This window comes from Bombina bombina, chromosome 5 (genome assembly GCF_027579735.1).
Source record: "Bombina bombina isolate aBomBom1 chromosome 5, aBomBom1.pri, whole genome shotgun sequence".
Classification (NCBI taxonomy): Eukaryota; Metazoa; Chordata; class Amphibia; order Anura; family Bombinatoridae; genus Bombina; species Bombina bombina.
The window spans coordinates 1,003,992,369-1,004,007,895 of NC_069503.1; the positions used below are offsets into that span (position 1 = coordinate 1,003,992,369).

At 38.9% G+C, this 15,527-nt stretch overlaps 1 protein-coding gene across 2 annotated transcripts in view; it reads left to right on the top strand.

Moving 5' to 3' along the window:
* VPS13B (vacuolar protein sorting 13 homolog B) overlaps positions 1–15,527 on the top strand; it is a 1,996,594-nt gene that overhangs the window by 260,032 nt on the left and 1,721,035 nt on the right. The gene's annotated exons all lie outside the window — the stretch shown is intronic.

Here is a 15,527-nt window from a genome sequence, read left to right on the forward strand (position 1 = left end):
GGACGTATTTGGGAAGCTCCTCCTCTCAGTCTGTATCTGTTTAGTGCGTCTCCCTTCGTTCACTCAGTTACGGCGTGTCTCAAGGGTACATACGGGCAAAAACACACAACATCCAGTGATAGTGCAACACCGTTTTATTTAATATATGTACATAAATAAAAGATGTGTGTCAATAGTAAAAATGCTTACATTAAATAAAAACCAATGATATGAGTTAACATCAATTAATGCCTTGATATATATTCACAAATGTATTAAAAAAATCAATCAGCGAAGTGTAGATTCCTATTCACCCCACGTTATAGTGTGAGAGTTTGACTCAATGAATAAAAATTTCGGCAATGTACTGATACTACAAACACCTTATGCGTTTCGAAGGTATTAACTCATACTCCTTCATCTCTTTGCATATGTATATATATATATATATATATGTGTGTATTTTTTATTTTACAATACAATACTTTACAATCCGCCCGCATCTACTTCAGTATTTAGCACATCAATGACAATCTGGTTCCTCCAATCGTTGCATGCCTCACGAGCTGGACGCCAAAGGGGGCACACAACGATTAGAGGAAGCTGGATTCGTCATCAATCTGTTCAATACTGAAGGAGATGCAGGCAGAGGATCACCGGTAAGTTTTCAGTAACAAAAAGTATTTAAAAAAATAAGCGTAATTGTAAAATTTAATGACTTTAGTGCCCATGATTTTAAGAGTATTTTGAAATACTGGGCTTTAAGTCATTCTACTTTACAATCATTTTAAGCTGTATGAATGTGTCCAATAATTTTGCGTAGAGAAACACTCTTATACGAAGTGCATGTGTACAACGCAGGTTAAATCCATCATGGAAACAAGCGACATGAACCATGCGTTTGATGTAAAGGTTAATTATATTTAGACATACAATATTTTAATAAATACACAAATAGTTAAATATATTTTATATTTGCTAATATATTAAATACTGTGAAATAAAACAAAACAACAAATCAGTGTGCACCTGTTTAGAAACCCACTCCTCATACTAGAAAAAATAAAGATTCATTGAGGGCTGCGTCTTTTTACAAAAGTCTTGTGTGCCTATCAATGATAAATGCATATATAGGCATATCTAGAACAGCTGCTCAACTCTTTTTTTCCCTCTGAAATAGAAACCGTTCCCTTGATTGATAAACTATTACAGAAATCATAGGATGTGGCACAGGAAAGGCTATTTTCTTAATTCTATACAGAAACTTCACCAATGGGGCACATCTGTTAAAAATGCAGTTTTATGTTTATTCATATACATTAATTGGCCAAGCTAATAGAGCTTAATACTTTCCCTATACAGGAAAATATAAAGATAGGCAGTATAACATTTCTTTCCTGCATTTCACTGATGATAATTTTACCCTTTTCTGAGAAAATATAAAGAAGTTTGTTGTTCTAGCCATTATATGGCTGAGCAAATTTAAATGGCCTTCTTCCTCATGGATTGTCAGGTGCTGACTCTGTAACCAGATTACATTTTATGCAGTAAAAGAGGAGTGCACTTGCATCAATTTTTATTATTATTATTATTTTTTTATTCAATTATCATAAGGATACTATTGAAAGGACAATCAGAATTTAAAGATAACCGAGTAGTAGATTTTTTTGGGGACAAATTTCAAGTTATGTCTATTTCTACTCCCACTGCATCATGTGACAGCTATTAGCCAATCACAAATGCATATACATATATTCTATAAATTCTTGCAAATGTTCAGTAGGAACTGGTGACTCAAAAAGTGTAAATATAAAAAGACCGTCGCACATTTGGTTAATGGAAGTAAATTGGAAAGTTGTATAAAATTGCATGCTCTATCTGAATCATGAAAGTGTAATTTTCAGTTGAGTGTCCCTTTAATCGATTAGGTCATGGTATTTAACATGGAAAGAGTAATAAGATAATAAACTTCTGATCATTATAAACAGTCTAATATTTTCTTGCTCCTCGTTGTGCATCTAAGGGGACAAAAAAAAAAAAAAAGGTGGTGGTGGGGCCCCCAGAAGTTTCAAACCACAGTACCTAACTCATCGTACCATGAATATAATATATTAAGGGGATATGAAGTTAGGATTGTAATACATAAAAATCATACATATATCCAATTTCTGCTTTTTATAAAACCCATAACCTTCTAAAGTGAATAATTAATCTGTTCTGGATAACCACATCTGTGATCTCCATGTTCTTGATATGAGAGATTTGGAGCTATTTACTGCTATCTGAGAAACAACCAACCTAATATTACAAAATTTGCCTGGTTTCTGATTGAAAAGAGCGTGGGTTGTGTATCCTGTTCCAAATAAGTTTATTCCCAGTGATTCCACTTCTTTCCATAAAGGCTTTATTTCTCCTGTTAAGTGTAGTCAGTCCACGGGTCATCATTACTTCTGGGATATTAACTCCTCCCCAACAGGAAGTGCAAGAGGATCACCCAAGCAGAGCTGCTATATAGCTCCTCCCCTCTACGTCACACCCAGTCATTCTCTTGCACCCAACTAATAGATAGGATGTGTGAGAGGACTGTGGTGATTATACTTAGTTTTTATATCTTCAATCAAAAGTTTGTTATTTTAAAACAGCACCGGAGTGTGTTGTTCCTTCTCAGGTAGAATTTGAAGAAGAATCTACCTGAGTTTTTGGATGATTTTAGCCAGCGTAGCTAAGATTCATTTTGCTGTTCTCGGCCATTCTGAGGAGTGAGGTAAACTTCAGATCAGGGGACAGCGGGCAGGTTCACCTGCAAAGAGGTATGTTGCAGTATATTATTTTCTGAGGAATGGAATTGACTGAGAAAATACTGCCAATACCGATATAATGTAAGTTCAGCCTTAAATGCAGTAGTAGCGACTGGTATCAGGCTGTTATGTATATATGTTTACACTTCAGTATTCTGGGGAATGGCACTTCACTGGGATAATACTATATGCATATAACTTTTAGCCTAACTTGCAGTGGGAACGTCTAGCAGCAGGCTGTTTAATGACATTTCATATTATTTGATTTTAAACGTTTTGCTGGCATGTTAAATCGTTTAATTATCTGAGGTACTGGGTGAAAAATTGTTTTGGGCACTGTTTTTCCACTTGGCTGTCGTTTATTTTAATTTAAGACAGTTTACTGAACTTCCCTCACTGCTGTGTGTGAGGGGGAGGGGCCTATTTTGGCGCTTTTGCTACGCATCAGAAATTCAGTCACAAGTCTGTTTCTCTCCCTGCATGATCCGGATCGTCTCTACAGAGCTCAAGGGTCTTCAAAAAATTTTTTGAGGGAGGTAATCACTCACAGCAGACCTGTGAGATTGTGCTTTGACTGTGATAAAAAACGTTTATATTTTGTACACTTTTTTCTGCTATTAAGGGTTAGTTATCCATTGCTAATGGGGGCAATCCTTTGCTAAATTTATGCCTTTACCGGGAAAAATTTGGTTTTTATAATTTCTCCGGTTCATTGTTATTCAACTGTCATAGTTTTTTTCTGTGCTTCTTAAAGGCACAGTGCGTTTTTCATATTACTTGTAAATTGAGTTGAAAAGTATTTCCAAGCTTGCTAGTTTAATTGCTATTTTGTTAAACATGTCTGACTCAGAGGAATATCTCTGTGCTATATGTGCAAAAGCCAAGGTGGAGCCCAATAGAAATTTATGTACTAATTGCATTGATGCTACTTTAAATAAAAGTCAATCTGTACAAATTGAACATCATTCACCAAACAACGAGGGGGAAGTTATGCCGACTAACTTGCCTCACGTGTCAGTACCTGCATCTCCCGCTCGGGAGGTGCGTGATATTGTAACGCCGAGTACTTCAGGGCGGCCATTACAAATCACACTACAGGACATGGCTAATGTTATGACTGAAGTTTTGTCTAAATTACCAGAACTTAGAGGTAAGCGAGATCACTCTGGGGTGAGAACAGAGTGCGCTGATAATAATAGGGCCATGTCAGATACTGCGTCACAATTTGCAGAACATGAGGACGGAGAGCTTCAATCTGCAGGTGACGGATCTGATCCAAATAGAGTGGATTCAGACATTTCAAATTTTAAGTTTAAACTAGAAAACCTCCGTGTACTGCTAGGGGAGGTATTAGCGGCTCTGAATGATTGTAACACCGTTGCAATCCCAGAGAAATTATGTAGGCTGGATAGATACTATGCAGTACCAGCGAGTACTGACGTATTTCCTATACCTAAGAGGCTTACAGAGATAATTACTAAGGAGTGGGATAGGCCCGGTGTACCCTTTCCCCCCCCTCCTGTATTTAGAAAAATGTTTCCAATAGACGCCACCACACGGGACTTATGGCAGATGGTCCCTAAGGTGGAGGGAGCGGTTTCTACTCTGGCTAAGCGTACCACTATCCCGGTGGAGGATAGCTGTGCCTTTTCAGATCCAATGGATAAAAAATTAGAGGGTTACCTTAAGAAAATGTTTGTTCAACAAGGTTTTATATTGCAACCCCTTGCATGTATTGCGTCTGTCACAGCTGCGGCCGCATTTTGGTCCGAGTCTCTGGAAGAGACTCTTGACTCAATAACTATAGATGAGATTTCAAATAAGCTTAAAACCCTTAAGCTAGCTAATTCATTTATTTCAGATGCCGTAGTACATTTAACTAAACTTACGGCTAAGAATTCCGGATTCGCCATTCAGGCACGTAGAGCACTGTGGCTAAAATCCTGGTCAGCTGATGTTACTTCTAAATCTAAATTACTTAACATACCTTTCAAAGGGCAGACCTTATTCGGGCCCGGTTTGAAAGAAATTATCGCTGACATTACAGGAGGTAAAGGCCATGCCCTGCCTCAAGACAGAGCCAAACCTAGGGCTAGACAGTCTAATTTTCATGCCTTTCGTAACTTCAAGGCAGGAGCAGCATCAACTTCCTCTGCACCAAAACAGGAAGGAGCTGTTGCTCGCTACAGACAAGGCTGGAAACCTAACCAGTCCTGGAACAAGGGCAAGCAGGCCAGAAAACCTGCTGCTGCCCCTAAGACAGCATGAATTGAGGGCCCCCGATCTGGGAACGGATCTAGTGGGGGGCAGACTTTCTCTCTTCGCCCAGGCTTGGGCAAGAGATGTCCAGGATCCCTGGGCGTTAGAGATCATATCTCAGGGATATCTTCTGGACTTCAAAATCTCTCCCCCAAAAGGGAGATTTCATCTTTCAAGGTTGTCAACAAACCAAATAAAGAAAGAGGCGTTTCTACGCTGTGTACAAGATCTTTTGCTAATGGGAGTGATCCACCCGGTTCCGCGGTCGGAGCACGGACAGGGGTTTTACTCAAATCTGTTTGTGGTTCCCAAGAAAGAAGGAACCTTCAGACCAATCTTGAATTTAAAGATGTTAAACAAATTCCTAAGAGTTCCATCGTTCAAAATGGAAACTATTCGGACAATCTTACCCATGATCCAAAAGGGTCAGTACATGACCACAGTGGATTTAAAGGACGCTTACCTTCACATACCGATTCACAAAGATCATTACCGGTATCTAAGGTTTGCCTTCCTAGACAGGCATTACCAGTTTGTAGCTCTTCCATTCGGATTGGCTACGGCTCCAAGAATCTTCACAAAGGTTCTGGGCGCTCTTCTGGCGGTACTAAGACCGCGAGGAATTTCGGTGGCTCCGTACCTAGACGACATTCTGATACAAGCGTCAAGCTTTCAAACTGCCAAGTCTCATACAGAGTTAGTACTGGCATTTCTAAGGTCGCATGGGTGGAAGGTGAACGAAGAGAAAAGTTCTCTCTTTCCACTCACAAGAGTTCCCTTCTTGGGGACTCTTCTAGATTCTGTAGAAATGAAGATCTACCTGACAGAAGACAGGTTAACAAAGCTTCAAAATGCTTGCCGTGTCCTTCATTCCATTCAACACCCGTCAGTGGCTCAATGCATGGAGGTAATCGGCTTAATGGTAGCGGCAATGGACATAGTACCCTTTGCACGCCTACATCTCAGACCGCTGCAATTGTGCATGCTAAGTCAGTGGAATCGGGATTACTCAGATTTGTCCCCTACTCTGAATCTGGATCAAGAGACCAGAAATTCTCTTCTATGGTGGCTTTCTCAGCCACATCTGTCCAGGGGGATGCCATTCAGCAGACCAGATTGGACAATTGTAACAACAGACGCCAGCCTACTAGGTTGGGGCGCTGTCTGGAATTCCCTGAAGGCTCAGGGATCATGGACTCAGGAGGAGAGTCTCCTTCCAATAAACATTCTGGAATTGAGAGCAGTTCTCAATGCCCTTCTGGCTTGGCCTCAGTTAACAACTCGGGGGTTCATCAGGTTTCAGTCGGACAACATCACGACTGTAGCTTACATCAACCATCAAGGAGGGACAAGAAGCTCCCTAGCGATGATGGAAGTATCAAAGATAATTCGCTGGGCAGAGTCTCACTCTTGCCACCTGTCAGCGATCCACATCCCTGGAGTGGAGAACTGGGAGGCGGATTTCCTAAGTCGTCAGACTTTTCATCCGGGGGAGTGGGAACTTCATCCGGAGGTCTTTGCTCAAATACTTCGACTTTGGGGCAAACCAGAGATAGATCTCATGGCGTCTCGCCAGAACGCCAAGCTTCCTTGTTACGGGTCCAGGTCCAGGGATCCGGGAGCGGTCCTGGTAGATGCTTTGACAGCACCTTGGACCTTTGGGATGGCCTATGTGTTTCCACCCTTCCCGATGCTTCCTCGATTGATTGCCAGGATCAAACAGGAGAGAGCATCGGTGATTCTAATAGCGCCTGCGTGGCCACGCAGGACCTGGTATGCAGATCTAGTGGACATGTCATCCTGTCCACCTTGGTCTCTGCCTCTGAGACAGGACCTTCTAATTCAGGGTCCTTTCAAACATCAAAATCTAATTTCTCTGAAGCTGACTGCTTGGAAATTGAACGCTTGATTTTATCAAAGCGTGGATTTTCGGAGTCAGTAATTGATACCTTAATACAGGCTAGGAAACCTGTTACCAGAAAGATTTACCATAAAATATGGCGTAAATACTTACATTGGTGCGAATCCAAGAGTTACTCATGGAGTAAGGTTAGGATTCCTAGGATATTGTCTTTTCTACAAGAGGGTTTAGAAAAGGGTTTATCTGCTAGTTCCTTAAAGGGACAGATCTCAGCTCTGTCCATTCTTTTACACAAACGTCTGTCAGAAGTTCCAGACGTTCAGGCTTTTTGCCAGGCTTTGGCCAGGATTAAGCCTGTGTTTAAAACTGTTGCTCCACCATGGAGCTTTAATTTAGTTCTTAACGTTTTACAGGGTGTTCCGTTTGAACCCCTCCATTCCATTGATATTAAATTGTTATCTTGGAAAGTTCTGTTTTTAATGGCTATTTCCTCGGCTCGAAGAGTCTCTGAGTTATCGGCCTTACATTGTGATTCTCCTTATCTGATTTTTCATTCAGACAAGGTAGTTCTGCGTACTAAACCTGGGTTCTTACCTAAGGTAGTCACTAATAGGAATATCAATCAGGAGATTGTTGTCCCATCATTGTGTCCTAACCCTTCTTCAAAGAAGGAACGACTTCTACACAATCTGGATGTAGTTCGTGCCCTGAAATTTTATTTACAGGCAACTAAAGATTTTCGCCAAACTTCTTCCCTGTTTGTCGTTTATTCTGGACAGAGGAGAGGTCAAAAAGCTTCTGCTACCTCTCTCTCTTTTTGGCTTCGTAGCATAATACGTTTAGCCTATGAGACTGCTGGACAGCAGCCTCCTGAAAGAATTACAGCTCATTCTACTAGAGCTGTGGCTTCCACTTGGGCCTTTAAGAATGAGGCATCTGTTGAACAGATTTGCAAGGCTGCAACTTGGTCTTCTCTTCATACTTTTTCCAAATTTTACAAATTTGACACTTTTGCTTCTTCGGAGGCTGTTTTTGGGAGAAAGGTTCTTCAGGCAGTGGTCCCTTCCGTATAAAGATCCTGCCTGTCCCTCCCGTCATCCGTGTACTTTAGCTTTGGTATTGGTATCCCAGAAGTAATGATGACCCGTGGACTGACTACACTTAACAGGAGAAAACATAATTTATGCTTACCTGATAAATTCCTTTCTCCTGTAGTGTAGTCAGTCCACGGCCCGCCCTGTTTTTTATGGCAGGTCTAAATTTTTAAATTATACTCCAGTCACCACTGCACCCTATAGTTTCTCCTTTCTCGTTTGGTTCTCGGTCGAATGACTGGGTGTGACGTAGAGGGGAGGAGCTATATAGCAGCTCTGCTTGGGTGATCCTCTTGCACTTCCTGTTGGGGAGGAGTTAATATCCCAGAAGTAATGATGACCCGTGGACTGACTACACTACAGGAGAAAGGAATTTATCAGGTAAGCATAAATTATGTTTTTTCTACCAAATACGTGTCATTGTTCCTGCCTCTCCACATTCTTGCCAGCAAAGACCATGGAAATGTGAATAAATAGACTTCAGCCTAGCAGGTGTGAGATGCCATTTCATCAAAACTTTGAATTATAGTTCTAGCTTTTTTGCAGATGCAGAGGATCTGTGTGTGCGTAAAACGTGTTTCTGGTGTTTAGATTCTATCTGTACTGGTAGTTCCTAAACCCAATGGGTAATGTATGTGGGTAATGATGCATTGCTTAAGTTGCTTAGTAGTCTCCTTACTATCGATAGCGTTCCTTACAGTGGGACATTAGCTAGGCATAGCTTTTCAAAATCAGTGGGATCTCTTAGAAAATTGTTTCTGAAGTCTGAAGTAAGTGTGACAGTTGTGCATATTTTAGCCAGCTGGCAACTCAAAAAATCTCCCGTAAATTGGTTTCAATTTATTTTTCTATGAAAGTAAGTGAATTGGGATTGAGTTACCCAGATCCCCTCCCTCCTATATCTAATCCCTTTGTAAATTCTGCATTTAAGATGATGAATGCCAGGATTGAAGAGACGACAGCCCTCTGAATTGAGTAATAAATCTTTTCCAGGTTTGGAATACACTTGTCTTAATAAAGTTTTGTATTATGTCTTGTACTGCTGCCTTGTCTCATGGAGACATGGGGAATACGCTACAGATGAAAAGACAAGTCACGGGTCTGGCTACAGTATATGCTATTACTCCTGACATTGCAGTTAAGATGGGAGCAGGAGCTGGCGACTTCAGTCTCTGCACAAGAAATCTTCAGGAAACAAAGATACAAGCATTTTCGTCTTCACACCATACTGGGAAGGAAACTGATCTCAATCAAAAGATCTTGCCCTCTGTGAGTCATAGAGGCTTTGGTCTGAGAGTAGGAGTAGGATGAGGGACTGTAGAATTGGACTATATCCCCAGTACTCTTGGTAATGTGTATTTAGCACATAAACTGCAAGAACTCTGAAGAGGAGATTCTTATGCTGAGCTGCAGGACTCCTTGAGCTTTATTTGAGAGCTTTTGTTCTGATAAGCATAATTGTGTACTATTGTTTACATAATGCTCTATTATGGGCTATTTCCTATTCAAACTTTAGTTCATAGTGACTGCCACACCAGAATTTTACTATAGTAGAATAAGTTGGTTAGATATTACAATAAGCTGGCAGATATGTTTCTTAATTAACCCCTGAGATTAGCTTAGATTGTTTTATACGCCCTATTATTATTATTATTGGTTATTTGTAGAGCGCCAACAGATTCCGCAGCCCTACTTGAGCTTCACATTTTATTTGACAAAGTATATGGGATTTGTTTTCACCCTAGTGAACATTTCCGCTATAAATGTCTGTCTCTTAGAGTAAAATTTTAAATGGGGTCATATAGTCTAGACCTATTATGCATATATAAATATAGTCCGTAGCATGTTATGTAATATAGTCAGGCACCCGGTAAACCATTCATTTCACACTAGTGCTATTTTCTTTGGATAAATGGCTGTTATCTTGAAAGTATTATATACTACATATTGTAGTATGTAGCTCAGTAACTAAGCATGGTAGCCATTTTTGCTTACAGTTTTATAGCTTATATTTCATATGGACTATACTTGGTTATGAACCCTTTGTTTATCTGAATAGCCAATGGTTTACCTGTATAGACTTACAATAAATGACTACCCTTGTTTGTAGGATGCCCAATCTAGTCTGCAACATTTTGTAAGATGATTTGAGATGCATCCATTACTTGTCTTAAAAGGGTATACAGATGATACCTCATCACAGGTTACTTTATATATACTTAAGTACCTCTCCTATTTATTGTCTCTATAGGGGGAAGAGGTGAGTTTTTCTTAAACTTAATGCCTTTATCTAAACTTACATTTTATGGAGAATAAAATAGTTTACATGGCAGAAAGCTTTCATAAGTTATGTGTTTCAATATATAATTGAATTGTAATAGCACCCTTCAGTGCTATTAGGATGCGAGATGATAATTCCTCCTTTACAGGGACTAAGATTATTATACTGTATGGTATCTCATTTTGACATAGTAGGCCCATATCTGTACCATTTATTTTCCCCTGTACTGACTTGGATATATGTCATCAGTTTGGAAGATATAGAACTAATTATACAACCATAGTATATAAACTAGTCACTGCACTTATCCTATTCCATTGCAGAATTCATTAATCCCCGCATTTAAAACACCCAGAACCTCTTAAATAAATGTCAGTGGTTTCCACATAGCCTCTCTAGCGTGTACTTCTCTCCTCTTAAAGGGATACTAAACTCAAATGTTTTCTTTCATAATCCAGATAGAGCATGCAATTTTAAGCAACTTTCTAATTTACTCCTACTATCAATTTTTCTAAGTTCTCTTGATATCTTTATTTAAAAAGCAGATATTTAAAGCTTAGGGGCCAGCCCATTTTAGGTTCACCACCCTGGATAGCTTTTATTTATTGGTGGCTTCATTTAGCAAACCAATAAGCAAGCATAACCCAGGTCCTGAACCAAAAATGGGCCGGCTCTTAAGCTTCACATTCCTGCTTTTTAAATAGCAAGAAAACAAAGATAAATTGATAATTGGATTAATTAGAAAGTTGCTTAAAATTGCTGCTTTATCTGAATTATTAAAGAAACATATTGGGTTTAGTTTCCCTTTAAGCAATTTAGGTTCACCTATTTATGTATTCATCTATATTTGAGACACTACTAATTGAGTTAAGTTATCTTGTTTTTCAACCTCTATATTGTCTGTTTACCTTTCCAGTTTAGATATATTGACATTTGTATTATTTAAAGATTTGCTCCTCTAGAGGCCTTCGTAGGCCTTCTGACTTCTTATAATCTCCCAGTATTCTAAAATTTAGATGCGTTTTTGGGTCCAGAAGTGGCCCTTGATTGAAAAGGATAAAATTTTTGGCCTAGTAACTCCTACTAAGGCCTCCATCATTCTGGGACATATGCATACATATGAGTCCACGAGTGGCCTTTAACGGTATATGAAACCCAAAAATTTATTTTGTGATTCAGACGGTGAATACAATTTAAAAAAAGTTTCCAGTTTTCTTCTCTTATCACATTTGCATAGTTCCCCTGATATTCTTTGTTCAATAGATACCTAGGTAGGCATCTGGAACACTACATGGCAGGAAATAGTGCTACCATCTAGTGCTCTTGTATATGGATAACATGCTTGCAAAGCTGCTGCCATATCGTGCTCCAGAAATGGCCCGGCTCCTAATCTTATGTCACTGTTTTTCAAAAAAAGATACAAAGAGAACAAAGAAAAATGGATAAATTAAGTAAATTAGTAAGTTGTTTAAAATCGCATGCTCTATATGAATCATGAAAGATAAATATTGGGTTTCATATCCATGGTCTAATTGCTAAGGAATAGAATAAACTAGGCATCCATATATCCCGTTTGCTAAGCTCAAAAACATGTTTTTTTTTCTCCCTTCTGCAAAATCGAAAGTATGGAATGGAGCAATATCCATGCTAGGCAGACTATGATTCTTTTAAAGGATAGTATTTCTTTTAAGGATCCCATGTAATGCTTTTACAAGAGATCCTTCAAATTGACAGGTTTTATGTTTAGTAGCTGTCACTGTAGCTTGTGCAGCTGCAGACTGGTGGGACCACCTTTTGGAGCTTTTTTTCTTTTCTTTTCTTTATCAAATATAAAAAAACAGAGTGTGAGAATAATTCATATTACACTTTCCAGCTATTAAAAACATGTAAGTAATCGTCATCCATAACTTGTTTACACTCATTATTCTACATTCATCTCAAAACTGAACTAAACGTAGATATGAAAATGACTACATCACATTATTTACTTAAATTGAGACATTTTAAGATAACAATCCCAACTGTCTTGACCCCTAGCTATTTAAATTATGCTAAAACATTTTCCCCACTCTAACTCAGCTTACTTTGGCCAACAGTCTCAGCACTATCTCCCCAGGGATTTTAGACCTCAGTGACCATCCTGTTATCATACAAATTATAGTGACCTAGTAATAGTTAGGCTCTTACTTATAGCTGAAACTTTATTTACGCTGCTCCATCATCCATAATTTGGGCTGGATCCAGTCCCGGGCCCCAGTTGAAGACTACTGTTGTCAGAGCTTCTTTTCTTTAGAAGCAGCTCTGGAAGAGATCCAGGATTGTTTGAAATGAATTAGGACTGCAAACAGCTTTATATGTGATGAAGCTGTGGTAATGATACGCATTAATGGAATAATAGCAGCCGCAGCTATTTTGACTAGATGATTATGGTTCAAACCCTGGTCTGCTGACATGGGCGCCAAGAGCAGAATATAATCTCTTCCCTTGCAAGGAAAGATTTTGTTTGCAGACCACAGACTGGTGTGACAACTGGTTCTACTCCATCCTTTTCATAATACCAAAGAAGGAAGCTACATTTATTTCGGCTTATCTTAGATCTTAGAACAAGTACCGTCTTTCAAGATGGAGACGATTTGCACTGTACCATCGACTTAAAAGACCCCTGTTTACATATCCCTATTCAGAAGGATCATGCCAGATTCCTGGGATTTGCCTTAATAAACAGGCATTACTAATTTATGGTGCTTTCATTTTGTCTGGCAACAACACCCAGAGTTCTTACAAAAGTTCTAGAAGCCTTGCTGACTGTTATGGGAGTTCAGGTAATCTCTGTAGCTCTGTACCTGGATGATATTATGTTTGATGCTGAAGCACACACAAGTGGTTCTTCAGCTGCATCACAGTCACGGTTGGAAAATTAACCTAAAAAGAGCTACTTAAAGGGACACTGAACCCAAATGTTTTATTTTGTGATTCAGATAGAGCATGACATTTTAAGCAGCTTTCTAATTTACTCCTATTATTAAATTGTCTTCATTCTCTAGGTATCTTTATTGGAAATGCAAGAATGTAAGTTTAGATGCCGGCCTATTTTTGGTGAACACCCTGGGTTGTCATTGCTGATTGATGGATAAATTCATCCACCAATAAAAAAGTGTTGTCCAGAGGTCTGAACCAAAAAAAAGCTTAGATGCCTTCTTTTTCAAATAAAGATAGCAAAGAACGAAGAAAAAATTGATAATAGGAGTAAATTAGAAAGTTGCTTAAAATTGCATGCTCTATGCGAATCACGAAAGAAAAGAATTGGGTTCAGTGTCCCTTTAAATTTTCAGACCTTTGTATCTTTTCTAAGGGCTATAATCAATTTAGTGACTATGAGACTATCCCTAGAAAACCGATGCAGATTCAAACTGCAACATTCCTGTGCTCAACTTCTACTCAGTCCTCTTTCTTCTGTCACTGATTGCATGGAAGTTGTGGGCCTCAGGGTTGCTGCATTAGATGCTGTCAGGATTTGCCAAATTTGATCTTTGGCCTCTCCAATTGAGCATTTTACAGTAGTGGAATAGGAGACTTCTTAGACAGTTTTTAACAGGGTGGCAGACTCACTTATCCCTTGTTTAGGAGGGCCTCTTTTCTCTGCCCAGTGTTGGTAGTGATTACCACAGACGCCAGCCTGACAGGTTGGGGTGCAGTTTGGGGGTCTCAGAGAGCGCAAGGAGTTTGGTCTCCTCAGGTGGGAAGGTTACCAATAAACTTCTTGAACTCCATGCATTTTCTGGGACTCTTGATAACTGACCCTACCTCAGGCATGAATCCTTTCTTCAATTCCATTCAGACAGTGTCACAGCAAAGGCTTACATCAGGCAGAATGCACAATTTTCTATTGATGAGCACAGTGTCTTACATTCTCAGATGTGCACAATGTCATTTTATGATTTCAGTCATTCACATCCTTGGTGTGAACAACTGTGAGGCGGTCTTTTTCATTCACCAGTACCTGCATCCAGGGGAATGGTGTCTTAAAGGGACAGTCTAGTCAAAAATAAAGTTTCATGATTCAGATAAGGCATGTAATTTTAATCAATTTTCCAATTTACTTTTATCATCAATTTTGCTTTGTTCTTTTGGTATTCTTAGTTGAAAGTAAAATCTATTTAGGCTCATATGCGAATTTCTTAGCCCTTGAAGGCCGCCTCTTATCTGAATGCATGTACAGTTTTTCACAACTAGAGAGTGTTCGTTCATGTGTGCCATATAGATAATATTGTGCTCATGCCTGTGTGAGTTACCTAGCAGTCAGCACTGATTTGCTAAAATGCAAGTCTGTCAAAAGAACTGAAATAAGGGGGCAGTCTGCAGAGGCTTAGATACAAGGTAATCACAGAGGTAAAAAGTGTATTTATATAACTGTGTTGGTTATGCAAAAATTGAGTAATGGGTCATAAAGGGATTATCTATCTTTTAAAAAAATAAAAATGCTGGTGTAGACTGTTCCTTTAACTAGAACCTTTTTTGACCAGATTGTGAGATACTGATGCTAATGCTTGCCAGAGATAGAATCACAAGCTGGCTGATATTGTACCAGGTCTCAGGAGCCTCAGACAGCTCTAATAGTTGCTGTAGTGGCTCCATGGACGTTCAAGCTAATCTGCATCTTTCTTACATTTCTCATTCTGATTGCTCTGGCTTATTTTTTTTGGACTTTGTATGTAGATTTGATTTAAATGTCCTTGTTTCTGCCTTTGCTGCTTTTTCTCAGAAAGGGCCTTTTTTAATCAGGATCTCAAAACTCTAATTTTTATGGCCTGGTGATTAAACTTTTAGGTCTGATAAGGTGATTGATAACTTGATTTAGGCCAGAAAACCTGTGACATGGCAAATCTATCACATAAAATGTTATCTTTCCTCTCTTAATGTTACTATAAATGTGTGACAACAAATGTAGAAAATACTTCAATTACATAACCTATCATTATTATTATAATTGCCATGGTAAAAATAACGTATATTACTAATAAGATGACATTTAAAACTTTTAAGTACACCAACCAATTCAGACCCACAGCTGAATTATATTATTGCACCGGTATAAATTTAAAGGAAAAGTCTACTGTAAAATTATTTTTACATTAATATTTTTCCATGTAGTATGAGAGAATACCCCTTTATGTTTATTTTTGTATTGACTGATTTTGTTCTTTGAAACAACCCTTTAAAATGTGTTGAATTTGCAAGGAAATTAGATATTGTTA